Below are 20736 nucleotides of genomic sequence, written 5' to 3'. Positions count from 1 at the left end.
CAATTTGCAATAAATATACTGATTGAACCGACCGATTCTGTCCCTGGTACAATCCCTGGTCGATACAAAGATAATTAATTTTCTGTAAAATAATAATTTCAATAAGTAATGTTCAAAATTCTTAAAGAGGCTTAAAATCCTCTACTACCAGTCTCTAGCAAGCCGTTATGACCACCATCTTGGAAATTTGTATTTATTGACCTAGAAATTCGGGAATAATTCCAAAAGTCACAGAAAAAATCACTCATTAATTTACATATTGAATCAATGGATTACTGTCCTTGGTTCGATTCTAAGTCTGTGACAAGTATAACTAATTATTAAAAAAAAATATTCGTTTTTCCATTACCATTCGCGGAGTTTATTAATCATTCACTCTACGAAAAACAACTCAACTGTCCGACGAATTAAATACGATGTCGATAAGCCTAACATGAAAGTCTAGTTTTTTGATACTTAGAATAACCTCTAAAATGTTCATGTACAAAACCATAAATTCATATAGCCCAAGCGTCTTCGAACCGCGAGACAGGCTTATGAACAATGTCAGACATATAGACCAGTCATTCCTGGAAGAAGAATCAATCGACATTTTTTTTTGCCCTTTCCGAGTTCTAACCGAAGACTTCAAGGCCTAAGTGCATTTTAAAAATACTATTTTATTATATTCTAAAATCAATTGCAGGTTTTGATAATTTTTGAAATTTTTTCCTAATTTCTAGCATAAAAATTACGGTTTTCCAAGATGGTGGCCGTAACAAAAATTTGCAACGATGACATAATCAACCAAAATGGCAAGGCGTAACGAAACTTGTAACATTTATAGAATCCAAGTTGGCGGTCGTAACGATATTTATAATGGTGGTTTTTAAGTAATTTTTTATTAAAATTTAATTAATTTTTTTATTAATTTTAGAATTTTTTCATTAAAATCGGATAGTAAATCAAAATTTTCAAGATGGCGGCAGTAACGGAAATTGCAAGGATGATGTCATAATCCAAGATGGCGGTCATGGCATACTAATTCCTAGAAACGGCTTATCGAAGGCTGTAGACATGGATGCTTAAGCCGTTTTTAGGAATTGGTATTCTTTCTAAACAAAAGTCTTTTGAGGTTTTTCGAAATCCAATTTGTTGAATTTTTGTGGAATAAAACGATCATTTTTCCTGCGAAAAAAAGAATATATATATAATATATAATTATATATATATATATATATAAGTACTGGAAATTTTTGGCAAATTTTGAAGGTCAAAGGTTAATGTCAATGTCATCCAATATGGCTGTTGTGACGTCACAAATCCTGGATAGCGGTCGGCACCAGGCACCAGGCACCAGGCACGACAGCCTGAAGTCTACGCCCGGAGACCCCTTTTATATATTACTGAAGTAGCATTGAATGCGTTTTTCCTTTTTTAGAGGGAGGGGGGTGGAGTACCTATGGAGAAACCATAATTTTTGCATGAGGAGATTCAAGGTATTTAACTCGTTTTGGATAAAATCTTTGTCCGGTCTACTAGTGTGCTGCACCCCAGCTTGCTGAGGGCACTCCACTACAGTCGCAGTAGGTCATTACTCCCTACTGCCGCACGACCATGTTTCCAGCATGGCTGCATCTATAGCAGCTTTCATCTTAGGATAGCTCGAGTCCGTAGCTGTTTGGCTGGCTTGCTGTTTGTGAGTGATGTGTTTGGTTAGATAGATATGGCAGGAGTCCACGCAGAGCATTTTCTAGTGAAATTGGAGCAAAAAAACCGTACAGTTGCTTATCAACGACTATCTGAACGGTATTTTCAGTACGGAGGTCATACAATTCGCTAAATACCTTATTATTAGCAAAAACAAAAAATATATATTAAATATTGCGCGAAATCTAAATCCCCGTCAGTAGTATTTAATAGCCGGTACTGGCACAGGCCCCAGGCGGTGATGTGTTTTCCACCATTTTATATTGGATTGTCATGGCGGCCATCTTGAATGACCTTGACCTTTGACCTTGACATACAAAAATTGCCAAAAATTGTCCAAAATTTGCTAAAATATGCCTAAAATTCGCAAGTAGTCGCCAAAATTGACATTTTTTTTTTGGAAAAAATTCCGCCAAAAAATCTCAAAAAATTTAAACAGTAAAAAATTTATCTTTTCGAGGGAAAAATCCCCGTTTCGAGGAAAACTGTACCGTTTTTAGTCCTTAAGTGGCAACCGATCCTTCTCTCATGGCAACTGCTGGCAGACTGACCTCCGACTACTTGTCAAGTTATACCTATATATCGTCAGCTAGTATGATGTCATGTCCGCTATCTTGAAAATCTGTAATTTTAATGCTATAAATTCGGAAAATTTTTAAAATCTATAAAAAAATTAATTAAATTTTAATAAAAAGTTATTTAAAAATACAGTTGCACATATCGTTACGACCACCATCTTGGATTCTAGAAATTTTCTATGTTACATTATGCCTGCCATCTTGGTTGATTATGATGTCAACGTTACACTTTACGTTACATCCGCCATATTGGATTCTAGATCGTTTCACTTTCTGTTACGGCCGCCATCTTGAATAACGGTAATTTTTATGCTATAAATTCGGGAAAGATTCCAAAATTCATTAAATAAATTTGCAATTAATATACACATTGATACGACCGATTCCTGTGTTTGGTTCAATCCCTGGACGATTCAAAAAATAATAATTTTATGTAAAAAATATTAACTTCAATAAATCATGTTCAAAATCCTAAAAGAGGCTTAAAATCCTCTACTACCAGCCTCCAGTAAGCCATTATGACCGCCATCTTGAAAATTTGTATTTATTGACCTGGAAATTCGGGAAAACATTTCAAAATCCACCGAAAAAATTCACTCATTAATTTACATATTGAATCGATGGATTCCTGTCCTCGGTTTGATTCTTGACCAGTGTTAAGTGTAACTAAATATGAAATAAATTTTATATTATGTTTTCCATTACCTTTTGCGGAGTTTATTAATCATTCACTCTTCGAAAAACAACTAAAGACAATATATTTGTCCGACGAATTAAATACATTGTCTATAAGCCTTAAACGAAAGTCTAATTTTTCGATACTTAGAAAAACATCTAAAACGTTCATGTACAAAGCCATACATACATACATACATATAGAACAAGAGTCTTCGGACCGCGACCGGGTCATAAACAATGGCAGACATATAGACCAGTCTTTTCCGAACCGCATGACCTTCTTCGACGTCAGCTAATTATATTCAATTAAACCATCGAACATGTTTTACCTTACAAGATGACCAAGATTCCGTGAAAAATGATTTATCAAGACAAAGAGGTTTTGGACTAGTAAACATTCAGAGATACTACAGATCTAAATACGCGCATTTAACGAAACGTCACACATTCAACAAAAGAATGCACTGAAAATACAGTACATACAATACACACAGGAAACGGAATGAACACACAGTACACACCGGAAACGGAATGAACACACAGTACACACAGAAAACGGAATGGACATACAGAGGCTATAGACATGGATGCTTAAGCCACAATATGGACATTTCTAGCCGCTGCTATTTTTAAGGACTAAAAACGGTAAATTTTCCCTTGAAACGAGAATTTTTCCCCCGAAAAGATAATTTTTTTGGCGGAATTTGTTTTCAAAAAACTGGAAATGTTGGCGAATTTGGGGCAAAATTTGAAAGTCAAGGTCAAGGGTCAAGGTCATCAAGTGGCCGTCGTGATATCACAATCCAAGATGGCGGGAAACACAACACCACCGCCTGGCGCCTGTAAATAAAGTTTCAATATGGCGGCCGAAACGGAAATTGCAATGGTGACGTCAGAATTCAAAATGGCGGAATTCAAAATGTTGAAATGTTCGAGAAAACAAAATTACGTCATCCAAGATGGCGCATCCAAGATGGCGCATCCAAGATGGCAGATCCAAGATAGCCGCCGGGGTCAAGGTCAAGGGTCAAGGTCAAAATAATCCTAGATTGCCGCCGTCACGTCACAATCCAAGATAGCGGAAAACACCACAACACCACCGCCTGGCGCCTGTGCCAGTACCGGCTATTACATACTACCTTTGAATATATATACTGTATAGAAGTCGCGAGTGGATAGGATTTACTCTACGTTTTTCAAAAGCGTATGATGAGCAGCTTGGGAACTTCACCGCTGCAGTGCGCTGCCGTAACGCCCTGTATTGTCTTAATTGTTATTTACACGTTAGAGCGCAGCTCTGTCGCCCGCTGTCATTCCCCGCACCCCTCATCCATCATTCACTGCAGCTCAACGTCGTTCAACGGGAGGGGGAAGGGGTGTTTGAAGAGTTCGAAACTTGACCGCTAGGGACCACCACAAGTCGATGCCCTAGCGATGGTGGCGATTGCAGCGGTGAATTAACCAACTACCTCAAAACCGTATTAGAAATGTTAACCTGGGCTGGCGACTTCTATACAGTATATATATTCAAAGATACTACGCCCGTCCTCTTGACTCAGACCCCCTTCCCGGACCAAAATCCAGCTTAATGCATCCCCCCCCCCCCCCCTGATTTTCCACCCGTATAAAGCGTGAACACTTACATTTCTTCCACTCGATTGTTTGCAACGAAATTTCATAAGCCTATTTGTTTTTTTAGCTTCTAGATGTATTTTTCATACATTGTCTAAATTGGTTTGTAAACACTGGCACTTTACTAAGGCCCTAAATAACCAACTCTCCATTAGGGGAAGGCGGGGTAACTGGACGCAGTGGGTAATGGTACGCACGTCAGTATCTGGCTAAAGAAGAGAGACGCACGCGGGAGCGCTGGTGCTACCATGCTGAGAAAGGCGTAACTTCGTTCTAGTCGAGTTGCAATGGCGTGCGGCTGAAGTTGTGTCGGATATACGTGTTTTTTTAAATCGGAGATTTTTCCAATAAAATACTGCATTCATTGCATTCGAGGTAAGGGAAAACTGTGTACTTTTGTAGAATTTTAGATGTTTATAAATAATTAGTGGTGTTTCTGCTATAATTTAACGCGGTAAGGGCTTGTACTTTGTGATCGTTTCAACTGTGACTGTCAGTAAACTGACATGGCGTCGTTTGGGGTATCCGTACGCAGGGATGCGTACCAGTTCCCCATCTGCGTTTCATTCACCCGTGCGAAATTTGGTAACTGTTATGTTCAAATGGATCATATCAATGGTTTTGTACATTATTAAAATAACAAACAAATATGTATACTAATTTTCCCAGTGTGGTGATATTGGTTTTAACCTCTTAGCAACCTCTTAGCAACCTCTTTGTGTGAACATTGTTTAACCTTCAATATTACCTCTTATTCAAATCTATGTATTAATTCATGTAAATATCTAAGTCATGTTTTGTGCTTAATAAAGCCTTAGTTTCTGAATATAAGGTTTATTATGTCACCCAGTTACAAAACCATCGACATCAAGGACTGCAGGGACCAGGAAGGCGCCGACACGAAAACGGCGTTCAGAAATTCTAACAGCCACTCCAAGAAAAAATAGTGCTGGAAGAAGTGGAAACAAAGATGAAAAATAAAAGGAAACACAAGCTGAACATGATACAGGGAAGCTAAAAAAATGAAAAAGAAGAAAACAAAGTAAAAAAGTATCAGCGATTCGTCCGTTTCTTCTAGCAAAAACAAAGGAAATACAAAAGATCTTTGTCAAGATGATGACATTGAAGATTTGGATATAGTGGCTTCATCTTTCCAACAAAAATAGTACTAATGAGATCTGTATGTTTTGTGGCGAGTTTGTTAAGGACAGAGAACTGTGGTACCGCTGTGGCAGGTGTTCGGGCTGGGTCCATTCAAACTGTAGTGCTGCAGAAAATCATTCAAATTTTGTATGCGATTTTCGTCAAGTGAAAGTATAATTATTTCAATAACTTTATGCTGAAATAGTCTACTACTTTGTCAAATAAAAACTGTGATTAGTTATTTTTATGAAAATTTAATTTTTCCATATATTTGCAACTATGGTTTGTCAGTGTGTAAGTGTGTTGTTTTGTGTTAGCTCTCCCTATTTGTTCATTAACAATGCAAATAATGAGTAAGCTACTTTATAAACTATATATAATTTCATTCAAGTACCTACAAAAATATTTTAAAAATACTTAACTGCAAGTTTGAATTAGAAGCTATGAAAAATTAAAAAAAAAACTGTAGATTAAATCATGTATGTATTTAATTTCAAAACTAATAAATTTTTATGTCCTCAGTATAGTACGAAAAGTGTATTTTGTTATTTAGGTACATTGTCGTATTTAAAAAAATAATATTCCCATTCAGGGAATATTCGGGAACATTTTTATGCACCAGAATTGGCATAGAGGGTAATAGTACGCAACATAAATTTAGTGCGTACGATTACCCACTCAAGTCGGGTAATCGTACGCAATACATATTTTAATAGTTTAAGTAAAAAAACACACTTCCCTTCTAAACAATGTACTAATACTCATTTAAACTGACTTAATGTCGCTTTGCTACAAATTAATTACATAGCTTTTTAAACTTTGTTAACAGAAATATAATGTGTTAAAGTTAAGTGCGTGCATTTTCCCCGCCTTCCCCTAACTCGCAAACTGTGCATTGTAAAAAATGTTTGTTTTTTTGTTATACGTTTTTAAATAGAGGTCACTGGAATTTCATACTTTGGCATTTTTAAGCTTCTAGATTTGACTCGGTAACATTTGGCTAATTAATAATAGCACTTAACTTATTATTACACAATTTGAAATATTGCCAAAACATTAGTTGCGTCAAAAGTGTTTTTAAGCAAAAAGAAAATAGTAGTATATAATAGGGGCTACGAGATCAGGCGCCAGGCGCTGGTGCTTGGTGCCGACCGCCATCTTGGATTGTGACGTCACGGCGGCCATCTTGGATTGTGACGTCACGGGGGCCATCTTGTATAAGCGTAACGTGACACTTTTTCGTGCGTATCGCCAACGTAACGGGACACAGCGTAACGGGACACAGTGTAACGGGACATAACGTAACGGGACATAACGTAACGGGACAAGAATATCACGGCGTCCATCTTGAATCCGCCATTTTGTATGACGTCATTGTGTGTTCTCGAAAATTCCGGTGATGTGTTTTCCGCCATTTTGAATTATGACGTCACCGTTGCAATTTTCGTTACGGCCGCCATCTTTAACTTTTTTATTATCCGATTTTAAAGATTTTTTTTAAATTTATAAAAAAATTCACTTAATATAAATTTAATAAATTATTTATAAAAAAATTACATAAACGACACGGAGTTCGGAGTCCTCGGTTCGAACCCGACAGAGGCAAAAAAAAAATAAAAATGGCGACCGATCCAACCCTCACAGTGGACGCAGGCAGACTGACCCCCACCACTTATGTCAATGCACATATACCATCAGGTAGTATGACATCATGTCCGCCATCTTGAAATTCGGACGCCATCTTGAAAATCTTTATTTATTATCCGATTTTAATGAAAAAAATTCCAAAATTCATCAAAAAATTAACGTATTTGAATTCTGTTTGATTATATCGATGCACGTCCTTGGTTCGATTCCCGACGAGAGTAAACAGTCGATCCTTCCTCCATGAAAGCTACCTAGACTGATCTACCACCACCAATACCAAAGTATATACCGTCAACTGGTATGACATCATGTCCGCCATCTTGTCTTCATCTGCTGGAGACCGCCATCTTGTTTTGGTATGCTAGAGTGTGCCGATACCATGTAGTATAATTATCTGGTCACCACACCTTTGACCTTGACCTTGAAATTTGACCTTGACCTTGAAATTTGACCTTGACCTTGAAATTTGACCTTGACCTTGAAATTTGACCTTGACCTTGAAATTTGACCTTGACCTTGAAATTTGACCTTGACCTTGAAATTTGACCTTGGCCTTGGAATTTGACCTTGACCTTGAAATTTGACCTTGACCTTGAAATTTGACATTGACCTTAAAATTTGACCTTCACCTTGAAATTTGACCTTGACCTTGAAATTTGACTTTAACCTTGAAATTTTACTTTGTCCTTGTCGACCATCATGGACCCGGCATTTAATGTTCAGTACATGCTACCAGGAGCGACCAACTGCTGGAGTACGTCATCTTGTGTGTGTACTCATATTATAGAGTACATTTACATCTGTTTAATTTTATTTTAACCTGCTACAGTGCAGTAATCATTTATTACCGAGGTGCCCACCACCATCTTGAAATTCGGACGCCATCTTGAAATCATGTAATAATGTAGCTAGAAAAGCGGGAAAAAATCCAAAATTCATCAAAAAAATCACTCATTAACTTACAAATCGAATCGATGGATCCCTGTCCACGGTTCGATTCTTGACCAGAGACAGTTGTAACTAATTATTAAATAAATGTTAGGTTCTGTTTTCCATTACCTTTCGCGGAGTTTATTAATCATTCACTCTACGAAAATCAACTCAAGTCAATATACCGGACCAACGAATTAAATCAGTGCCGATTAGCCTATTATGAAAGTCTAATTTTTCATTAATCTGAATAACATATAAGCCGTTCATGTACAAAGCCACACATATAGATCAATTGCCTTCAGTCCATGAGACCGAGTCATGTCATTATCAGACGTATAGGCTAGTCATTTCAGGACCACATGACCTTCGTAATCCATCGTGACATTTTTATACATTCTAAAGGACCAAGTAACCTTGTAAAATATTTTAGTAACACCAAGAGGTGATAAACTAGTAAATATTCAATCACTACATTTTGTACTACGCGCAATCAACAAAAAAGGAAGCACCAACAACGAAAAGACAGCACCACCAACGAAAAGGCAACACATTTGGAAGCACCGACTACGAAAAGGCAGCACATTTGGAAGCACCGACAACGAAAAGGCAGCACCGACAACGAAAAGGCAGCACCGACAACGAAAAGGCAGCACATTTGGAAGCACCGACAACGAAAAGGCAGCACCGACAACGAAAAGACAGCACATTTGGAAGCACCGACAACGAAAAGGCAGCAGCGACAACGAAAAGGCAGCACATTTGGAAGCACCGACAACGAAAAGGCAGCACCGACAACGAAAAGGCAGCACATTTGGAAGCACCGACAACGAAAAGGCAGCACCGACAACGAAAAGGCAGCACATTTGGAAGCACCGACAAAGAAAAGGCAGCACCGCCAACGAAAAGGAAGCACATTTGGAAGCACCGACAAAGAAAAGGCAGCACCGCCAACGAAAAGGAAGCACATTTGGAAGCACCGACAACGAAAAGGCAGCAGCGACAACGAAAAGGCAGCACATTTGGAAGCACCGACAACGAAAAGGCAGCACCGACAACGAAAAGGCAGCACATTTGGAAGCACCGACAACGAAAAGGCAGCACATTTGGAAGCACCGACAAAGAAAAGGCAGCACCGCCAACGAAAAGGAAGCACATTTGGAAGCACCGACAAAGAAAAGGCAGCACCGCCAACGAAAAGGAAGCACATTTGGAAGCACCGACAACGAAAAGGCAGCACCGCCAAAGAAAAGACAGCACATTTGGAAGCACCGACAACGAAAAGGAAGCACCATCAACGAAAAGGCCGCACCGCCAACGAAAAGGAAGCACATTTGGAAGCACCGGCAAAGAAAAGGCAGCACCGCCCACGAAAAGGAAGCACATTTGTAAGCACCGATAAAGAAAAGGCAGCACCGCCAACGAAAAGGAAGCACATTTGGAAGCACCGACAACGAAAAGGCAGCACCATCGACGAAAAGGAAGCACATTAATTTGTCATTGACTGCAATATTCATTGGTTCCAATATTCATTGGCTCCAATATTCATTGGCTCCAATATTCAATGGCTCCAATATTCATTGGCTCCATCAGTCATTGACACCTACAGTCTTTTGGTTCCAAAAGTCTTTTGGCCCCAAATATATTAGGCTAGAATTCTTCGAGCCATGAGGTTACGAGACTACGTGACTACGAATCTTCAAGTTTACGAGACTACGTGACTACGAATCTTCAAGTTTACGAGACTGCGAGGCTACAGAGCTACGAAGTTTCTAGTACACAGGTTTACATGACTGCGAGGATACAGGACTACAAGTCTGCAAGAGTACTTGACTACGAAGGTACTCGTCTACATGACTCCAGTTACCGCATCTGTCTTCGACAGAATTTTCTCTTTTGCTCCAACTGCTTCATCAGCATTATGTTATAAGATTACAAGCCCTCTTGCTTACGTAGCTTCAAGTCTACGAGCCTCCAATGCATCATGACTACGAGACTACGAGCCATGAGGTTACGAGTCTATGCGATTGCGAGTCTTCTAGGTTACGTGATCGCGAGGCTATAGGACTACGAAGCTTCCAGAACGCATGGTTACGAGACTGCGAGGCTACAATTCTACGAGGTCCCAAGACATCCTGGCTACGCGACTACGAGCCATGAGGTTACGAGACTACGTGACTACGAATCTTCAAGTTTACGAGACTGCGAGGCTACAGAGCTACGAAGCCTCTAGTACACAGGTTTACGTGACTGTGAGGATACAGGACTACCAGTCTGCATGAGTACTTGACTACGAAGCTACTCGTCTACAAGGCTACAATTACAGCATCTGTTTTCGTCAGAATTTTCTCTTTTGCTCCAACTGCACCACCAGCATTATGTTATAAGATTACAAGGCCGCTTGCTTATGTAGCTTCAAGTCTACGAGGATACTTGGATACGTAGCTTCAATTCTACGAGGTCCTAAGACTTCATGACTACGCGACTTCGAGCCATGAGGTTACGAGATTACGTGACTACGAATCTTCATGTTTACGAGACTGTGAGGCTACAGAGCTACGAAGCCTCTAGAAAACGAGTTTACGTGACTGCGTGGATACAGGAATACAAGTTTGCATGAGTTCTTGACTACGAAGCTACTCGTCTACAAGGCTCCAATTGACACATCTGTCTTCGATGGAATTTTCTCTTTTGCTACATCTACGCCATCAGCATTATGTTATAAGATTACAAAGCTACTTGCTTACATAGCTTCAAGTCTACGAGGCTCCAATACATCATGACTAAGAGACTACGAGCCATGAGGTTACGAGACTATGCGATTGCAAGTCTTCAAGGTTACGTCATCGCGAGGCTATAGGACTACGAAGCTTCCAGAACGCATGGTTACGAGAATGCATGACTAATTGGCCGCATGGCTACGAAACTTTATGTCTCTAACTGACTACAATAGCACTATTCAGTGGTGAGAGTTAATTTATTTCATGCAAAGGTACTTGCTGCAAGCAGTTCCGCTTTTCAACATCAGATGACGTCACGTTTTGCTTGCAGGTAAAATAATATTTATTTATTTTATGCGGGATGCGGGTTGTTCACTATCGATCGCATAAGAAGAATGGCATCGATAGTCTTCAAGGAGAAGGAAGTTCGTCCTTCCTGCTAGTGCTTCTCAGATTTCTCACGGTCCGCCATATTGGATTGCGACGTCACGGCTGCCATCTTGGATGGGTGTGACTTTGACCTTTGACCGAAACCGCAGGAATGATCGCAAGCACTCGGATTAATCATCAAAATATTGATAAGAATAATCAGGAGCACACGGAGAAAACCATCATAATATTGGCAAGAATAATCAGGAGCACACAGAGAAAAACGACACACGATTTCTTTGATATCATAAAATTACAGAAAAAAATATTTAAAAATAAAAATAAATTAATAAAAAATTTAAAATAAAAACAAAAAATACATAAAATTCTGGCTTGTACTAGAACTCTATCTTTGCTCAACAATGATAAGTTTACAAGCTAGCAGAATCTGTTTATGTATTTTTTGTTTTTATTTTAAATTTTTTATTAATTTATTTTTATTTTTAAATATTTTTTTCTGTAATTTTATGATATCAAAGAAATCGTGTGTCGTTTTTCTCTGTGTGCTCCTGATTATTCTTGCCAATATTATGATGGTTTTCTCCGTGTGCTCCTGATTATTCTTATCAATATTTTGATGATTAATCCGAGTGCTTGCGATCATTCCTGCGGTTTCGGTCAAAGGTCAAAGTCACACCCATCCAAGATGGCAGCCGTGACGTCGCAATCCAATATGGCGGACCGTGAGAAATCTGAGAAGCACTAGCAGGAAGGACGAACTTCCTTCTCCTTGAAGACTATCGATGCCATTCTTCTTATGCGATCGATAGTGAACAACCCGCATCCCGCATAAAATAAATAAATATTATTTTACCTGCAAGCAAAACGTGACGTCATCTGATGTTGAAAAGCGGAACTGCTTGCAGCAAGTACCTTTGCATGAAATAAATTAACTCTCACCACTGAATAGTGCTATTGTAGTCAGTTAGAGACATAAAGTTTCGTAGCCATGCGGCCAATTAGTCATGCATTCTCGTAACCATGCGTTCTGGAAGCTTCGTAGTCCTATAGCCTCGCGATGACGTAACCTTGAAGACTTGCAATCGCATAGTCTCGTAACCTCATGGCTCGTAGTCTCTTAGTCATGATGTATTGGAGCCTCGTAGACTTGAAGCTACGTAAGCAAGTAGCTTTGTAATCTTATAACACAATGCTGATGGCGTAGATGTAGCAAAAGAGAAAATTCCATCGAAGACAGATGTGTCAATTGGAGCCTTGTAGACGAGTAGCTTCGTAGTCAAGAACTCATGCAAACTTGTATTCCTGTATCCACGCAGTCACGTAAACTCGTTTTCTAGAGGCTTCGTAGCTCTGTAGCCTCACAGTCTCGTAAACATGAAGATTCGTAGTCACGTAATCTCGTAACCTCATGGCTCGAAGTCGCGTAGTCATGAAGTCTTAGGACCTCGTAGAATTGAAGCTACGTATCCAAGTATCCTCGTAGACTTGAAGCTACATAAGCAAGCGGCCTTGTAATCTTATAACATAATGCTGGTGGTGCAGTTGGAGCAAAAGAGAAAATTCTGACGAAAACAGATGCTGTAATTGTAGCCTTGTAGACGAGTAGCTTCGTAGTCAAGTACTCATGCAGACTGGTAGTCCTGTATCCTCACAGTCACGTAAACCTGTGTACTAGAGGCTTCGTAGCTCTGTAGCCTCGCAGTCTCGTAAACTTGAAGATTCGTAGTCACGTAGTCTCGTAACCTCATGGCTCGTAGTCGCGTAGCCAGGATGTCTTGGGACCTCGTAGAATTGTAGCCTCGCAGTCTCGTAACCATGCGTTCTGGAAGCTTCGTAGTCCTATAGCCTCGCGATCACGTAACCTAGAAGACTCGCAATCGCATAGACTCGTAACCTCATGGCTCGTAGTCTCGTAGTCATGATGCATTGGAGGCTCGTAGACTTGAAGCTACGTAAGCAAGAGGCCTTGTAATCTTATAACATAATGCTGATGGAGCAGTTGGAGCAAAAGAGAAAATTCTGTCGAAGACAGATGCGGTAACTGGAGTCATGTAGACGAGTACCTTCGTAGTCAAGTACTCTTGCAGACTTGTAGTCCTGTATCCTCGCAGTCATGTAAACCTGTGTACTAGAAACTTCGTAGCTCTGTAGCCTCGCAGTCTCGTAAACTTGAAGATTCGTAGTCACGTAGTCTCGTAACCTCATGGCTCGAAGAATTCTAGCCTAATATATTTGGGGCCAAAAGACTTTTGGAACCAAAAGACTGTAGGTGTCAATGACTGATGGAGCCAATGAATATTGGAGCCATTGAATATTGGAGCCAATGAATATTGGAGCCAATGAATATTGGAACCAATGAATATTGCAGTCAATGACAAATTAATGTGCTTCCTTTTCGTCGATGGTGCTGCCTTTTCGTTGTCGGTGCTTCCAAATGTGCTTCCTTTTCGTTGGCGGTGCTGCCTTTTCTTTATCGGTGCTTACAAATGTGCTTCCTTTTCGTGGGCGGTGCTGCCTTTTCTTTGCCGGTGCTTCCAAATGTGCTTCCTTTTCGTTGGCGGTGCGGCCTTTTCGTTGATGGTGCTTCCTTTTCGTTGTCGGTGCTTCCAAATGTGCTGTCTTTTCTTTGGCGGTGCTGCCTTTTCGTTGTCGGTGCTTCCAAATGTGCTTCCTTTTCGTTGGCGGTGCTGCCTTTTCTTTGTCGGTGCTACCAAATGTGCTTCCTTTTCGTTGGCGGTGCTGCCTTTTCTTTGTCGGTGCTTCCAAATGTGCTGCCTTTTCGTTGTCGGTGCTGCCTTTTCGTTGTCGGTGCTTCCAAATGTGCTGCCTTTTCGTTGTCGGTGCTGCCTTTTCGTTGTCGGTGCTTCCAAATGTGCTGACTTTTCGTTGTCGCTGCTGCCTTTTCGTTGTCGGTGCTTCCAAATGTGCTTCCTTTTCGTTGGCGGTGCTGCCTTTTCTTTGTCGGTGCTTCCAAATGTGCTTCCTTTTCGTTGGCGGTGCTGCCTTTTCTTTGTCGGTGCTTCCAAATGTGCTGCCTTTTCGTTGTCGGTGCTGCCTTTTCGTTGTCGGTGCTTCCAAATGTGCTGCCTTTTCGTTGTCGGTGCTGCCTTTTCGTTGTCGGTGCTTCCAAATGTGCTGCCTTTTCGTTGTCGCTGCTGCCTTTTCGTTGTCGGTGCTTCCAAATGTGCTGTCTTTTCGTTGTCGGTGCTGCCTTTTCGTTGTCGGTGCTTCCAAATGTGCTGCCTTTTCGTTGTCGGTGCTGCCTTTTCGTTGTCGGTGCTGCCTTTTCGTTGTCGGTGCTTCCAAATGTGCTGCCTTTTCGTTGTCGGTGCTTCCAAATGTGCTGCCTTTTCGTAGTCGGTGCTTCCAAATGTGTTGCCTTTTCGTTGGTGGTGCTGTCTTTTCGTTGTTGGTGCTTCCTTTTTTGTTGATTGCGCGTAGTACAAAATGTAGTGATTGAATATTTACTAGTTTATCACCTCTTGGTGTTACTAAAATATTTTACAAGGTTACTTGGTCCTTTAGAATGTATAAAAATGTCACGATGGATTACGAAGGTCATGTGGTCCTGAAATGACTAGCCTATACGTCTGATAATGACATGACTCGGTCTCATGGACTGAAGGCAATTGATCTATATGTGTGGCTTTGTACATGAACGGCTTATATGTTATTCAGATTAATGAAAAATTAGACTTTCATAATAGGCTAATCGGCACTGATTTAATTCGTTGGTCCGGTATATTGACTTGAGTTGATTTTCGTAGAGTGAATGATTAATAAACTCCGCGAAAGGTAATGGAAAACAGAACCTAACATTTATTTAATAATTAGTTACAACTGTCTCTGGTCAAGAATCGAACCGTGGACAGGGATCCATCGATTCGATTTGTAAGTTAATGAGTGATTTTTTTGATGAATTTTGGATTTTTTCCCGCTTTTCTAGCTACATTATTACATGATTTCAAGATGGCGTCCGAATTTCAAGATGGTGGTGGGCACCTCGGTAATAAATGATTACTGCACTGTAGCAGGTTAAAATAAAATCAAACAGATGTAAATGTACTCTATAATATGAGTACACACACAAGATGACGTACTCCAGCAGTTGGTCGCTCCTGGTAGCATGTACTGAACATTAAATGCCGGGTCCATGATGGTCGACAAGGACAAAGTAAAATTTCAAGGTTAAAGTCAAATTTCAAGGTCAAGGTCAAATTTCAAGGTGAAGGTCAAATTTTAAGGTCAAGGTCAAATTTCAAGGTCAAGGTCAAATTTCAAGGTCAAGGTCAAATTCCAAGGCCAAGGTCAAATTTCAAGGTCAAGGTCAAATTTCAAGGTCAAGGTCAAATTTCAAGGTCAAGGTCAAATTTCAAGGTCAAGGTCAAATTTCAAGGTCAAGGTCAAAGGTGTGGTGACCAGATAATTATACTACATGGTATGGGCACACTCTAGCATACGAAAACAAGATGGCGGTCTCCAGCAGATGAAGACAAGATGGCGGACATGATGTCATACCAGTTGACGGTATATACTTTGGTATTGGTGGTGGTAGATCAGTCTAGGTAGCTTTCATGGAGGATGGATCGACTGTTTACTCTCGTCGGGAATCGAACCAAGGACGTGCATCGATATAATCAAACAGAATTCAAATACGTTTATTTTTTGATGAATTTTGGAATTTTTTTCATTAAAATCGGATAATAAATAAAGATTTTCAAGATGGCGTCCGAATTTCAAGATGGCGGACATGATGTCATACTACCTGATGGTATATGTGCATTGACATAAGTGGTGGGGGTCAGTCTGCCTGCGTCCACTGTGAGGGTTGGATCGGTCGCCATTTTTATTTTTTTTTTGCCTCTGTCGGGTTCGAACCGAGGACTCCGAACTCCGTGTCGTTTATGTAATTTTTTTATAAATAATTTATTAAATTTATATTAAGTGAATTTTTTTATAAATTTAAAAAAAATCTTTAAAATCGGATAATAAAAAAGTTAAAGATGGCGGCCGTAACGAAAATTGCAACTGTGACGTCATAATTCAAAATGGCGGAAAACACATCACCGGAATTTTCGAGAACACACAATGACGTCATACAAAATGGCGGATTCAAGATGGACGCCGTGATATTCTTGTCCCGTTACGTTATGTCCCGTTACGTTATGTCCCGTTACGCTGTGTCCCGTTACGCTGGCTGCACGCAAGAAAAAGTGTCACGTTACGCTTATCCAAGATGGCCGCCGTGACGTCACAATCCAAGATGGCCGCCGTGACGTCACAATCCAAGATGGCGGTCGGCACCAAGCACCAGCGCCTGGCGCCTGATCTCGTAGCCCCTATTATATACTACTGAAAATATTTTTGGGTAACTAAAAAAATAATCGACATTATTTATATCTATAATTTGAACTAATTTTCTTACTATGGTAACATATGTATTGCATTTTAATACTTTAAGTTCTCCAATTTCAATGAAATGTAGTATTTAATATTTTTAAAGTATATTCAATAAACCTATTTTTATAACAGTGGCTTTTAAACACTAGAACTATACTCAGCGATATATACCATAATTATAAATACGTCGAAAAATATTCATTGTTTTAATAATTGTTTCAATTTTTAAAATGTTATTCCTTTATTTGAATTTGATACTTTAACTTTCCGGTGTATTGTCAAACATAAATAATTTTATTCAAATAAAATTAACTGTTAACAGGGCTTTATTTTACTAAAACAATAAACACAGTTAATCTAGAAATACGTGGTGGATGAAATCAATTTGAAGAACAAAACAACTCTAACTAGTTTTCATTAATATTTTAGCGTTAACCATTTATTGAGGAATGAAAATGTTTTACCCAATTTCGATTAAATTGGTTGATTTTAATAAAGAGTAATATTATAATTGTTAAAATATATCTTGTTAGATAAAAATAAGTGTCGCTGAATGTTTGAAAATAATTAGCACTTTGACTAGATCAAAAGTTAAAAATTTTATCCAATCATATATTTAAACATGTATACCAGCTAGGCAATGTAAGAATATCAAATGTGCATCAAGGTTCAAATATCAAATCGAAGTTTACTAAATATTGTTAAATATAACAATTTTCGCAATGGTCTTTTATGTTTTCAGGCTGCTGTCTATCGCAATGCCCCTTAGTCTTAATGGTTATAATACTTGAACATCATCGTGTATATATACGAATGGCTGTACCATTTAATACAATTTATTTTCAAATAAACATATAATATGTGGTCACAAACATTTTTATATATTTTTTCATTTTAGTCCTAATTAACATAATTCTTACAAATAATTTGTGAATCACAGGTCATGATCAAAGATAATTTGTTTTTAAAATTCTGTAAAATAAGTTTGTAAAAACGTATTGCCTGTTTGTAAAAAAACGTTCTGGCAGATGTTTCAGTCTATTTTTCAACAAACATCTATTTTATATTCTTCTAATTTCCATGTGTGGTGAGCGAATTGAATGGGCCTATACATTTGGTCAGATAATATTTCAGATTGGTTGGTGAATTGTGTTATATAGAAGGCTAATTTAAAAAACTCAATCTTTAGAATGGATGGTATTGTAAAAGGATGAAAAACGCTTGGGTTGGGTTTATATAATTCTGTGCATATTGTTTTACAATAATAGTGATATTTTGTGGGTATCAAAATTGTGAAAAAATAATATGTGTATGTGTTTATGCGTGCTTGTATTTCTTACGACGAACGAGTTCTGTTTGGCAGCAAATTATAAACGTAATATCTGGTAAGTAGTTTATTTTATTGTTTATAATTAGATTTAAAATTTTTTCGTAAGATTAGAACAATGCAACATTTAAAAATTATTAATTAAATTTTAAATGTCGTATTTATTGTCGTATTGAAATACACACAAATTATTTCTAAATCCATATACAAACAAACGCTATGATGTAAAATACCATTTATAAATCCTTCTGTATAGAAGCCACTATTGGTTCAATGGTTCATTGGTTAGAGTATGCAGATTTAACAATGTTCGGAAATACTGAGATTTCAAACCCCCGTTCAATAAATTATTATCAACTAAATAAAAAAAAATTACAAAAAATATTTTCTTCATTCGTAACCTCCAATGTACGAATTCTTTCTAACCGTGCTAAAACAATGCTAAAACCATTAAATGTATTTTAACTGCGAAAGTGTTTTACCTATGTTTAAACAAATTTGTTAATAATTTTACACACAAGCTCATTAATTTCCTGAGCTTTTTTATACCACACTTGAATATCATGTACATATTGTAATTTAAATTTAAGATGGTAATCTTATCGTAACGCGTTGGTGATAAAGTGTTCCAATAAGATTTCAACCAAAACTAGGCATGCCATTTCTTACCCAGGATTCTAACCAAATGCCAACACCCTTGCACATAAGTTTCCAATTCAATTACTTGCAACAAAGACGTCAACTACTGATTATAAATATATAAGTATTTCTAATGTTAGTCATCTAACATTTGGTCTTATTCCCATTAATTGAAAACATTTTTCAAATGACTAGAGTTATAAGTTAATTAAAATATGCCAAGTTGTTTGGTTTTATTTCATTATTTATCGAAACAGAATACAGTGTTCAAATCAGGAACAAATATTTAGAATAATGCTTATTATAGGTTAAATTATATAATTTTCTATTATATTTTGATGCTTTAAGTACGTTACTTTATCGCCGATTACGTAATTTATGTCCAAATTAAAATTATGCTAGACAAACAAGTAAAATTTCTCATAAGCATTTATTCCTTAGGAAATTATCTAACAACCTAGAGCATTTTTTGAGACGGTTTTTCTGAAGCAATTACCATTGTGTAAGTGCGAGCGCGCGCGGAACCTGAAAACATACAAGACGATTCTGAGCGAACGGCTATGTCCACCAAACTAGTAAACATCTTTGTGATATTTGGTCTTTAATGAACATTTTATATTATTACATTACATTTCTAGTATCTACAGGAAAGAAATATATTTCAATAACGAACATTGTACCAAATCACCTGCCAAATTTTAAAATTACTGTGAGAGGTTTTTTTCTGCCGTATTACAGTGAATTAGGTATTAAAAACGTAACCATTAGAAGCTTCGTACATTAAGGAATAGAACCTAAAAAAAATATTTATTTTGGCTGCTTAGTGTCTTCTCGATGACGAGTTTATTTTATCGCGGCGTACTGCTGCGTCAGCCGGGCACTTCCAGCCCGTACACCATCCTCCAAGTGACGTGGGACGCCTTCCGCCAGTGAATGCGTAGTGAGTGAGGATGGTATTGTTGCGGTTTGAAATTTTTCAGGGTTTTTGAAATCAAATTTGGGGACTATACTGATGGGACGCTGGGCGCGGCACAAGTGGCGTGACCGGTAGTTGGGGCGCGCTGCTGGCTTGCAGACTGCACACTCTTCTGTAGTTTGTTTGTTTGTTTGTCTGCCGCGCGCTGGCGCAGCCGCTGGCCGCGGTCACTGGGGCAAAAGGCCGCGCGGTGTGGCCGCACCTGCTCAGCTGTCCTGGTTAGTTGTCTGTGCATTTGGTTTCAACAACCCAGGATTGTTCTGGTAGGCGCGGTGCGCGGAAGGTGTGGTCGGTCGGTGCTCACTTTGGGGGGGGGGGGGGGGGAGACTATGCCCCTCCCCAAGGCACGAGTTTGTAGTGTTCACGGTCGGAGATGAAAATTTTAAGGATTACTCTAGAGGAACGCTATTCCTCTCCTCGTCAGTACTGGTTCCAATCGACTTCAAGTTTTGCCTCAGCAGTTGCTCATCATGAAACCCGTGAGTAAGGATCAGTTGTTATTAATTTTAAATAAGAGTTAAGTTTTAAATTTAAGAAAAACATCATAAATGTTAGGGTAAAATTTCGTGATGCTCTCTATAATTTCTAGTTGCACGGTTTTAACCACTATCTAAATCATTGTCTAAGTTTAACAACCGTGAGGCTAATTCTTATGTTTAACTGTAATCCATGTATACATCCTGGTTGAAACAAAAATACTGATTTGTATTAAGTTATTTTAACTCTTTTAAGATAAATGTAAGTTATTTTTGAATTGGTATTAAGCTATTTTTAAATAAGTTCAGCCCTAGATTTTAGAATTGAAACTTCCGTCAGTACCGTCCTGTGAAGGACAACAAAAACTACGATTTGAATAGGTACATTAAATATCTCGCTGGCAGCGGTACTTTTTACCTTTTTAACAATTATATTTAAGCTACGTTTCCCCTTTTGTTGTTTGAAGATGTGAATAGTTGTGCAGAGCTACTCTAAGACAGGATGTCTTAA

The sequence above is a fragment of the Bacillus rossius genome, chromosome 1, assembly GCF_032445375.1.
Source record: "Bacillus rossius redtenbacheri isolate Brsri chromosome 1, Brsri_v3, whole genome shotgun sequence".
NCBI classification, from domain to species: Eukaryota; Metazoa; Arthropoda; class Insecta; order Phasmatodea; family Bacillidae; genus Bacillus; species Bacillus rossius.
Note: the sequence above shows the minus strand (reverse complement) of the source record.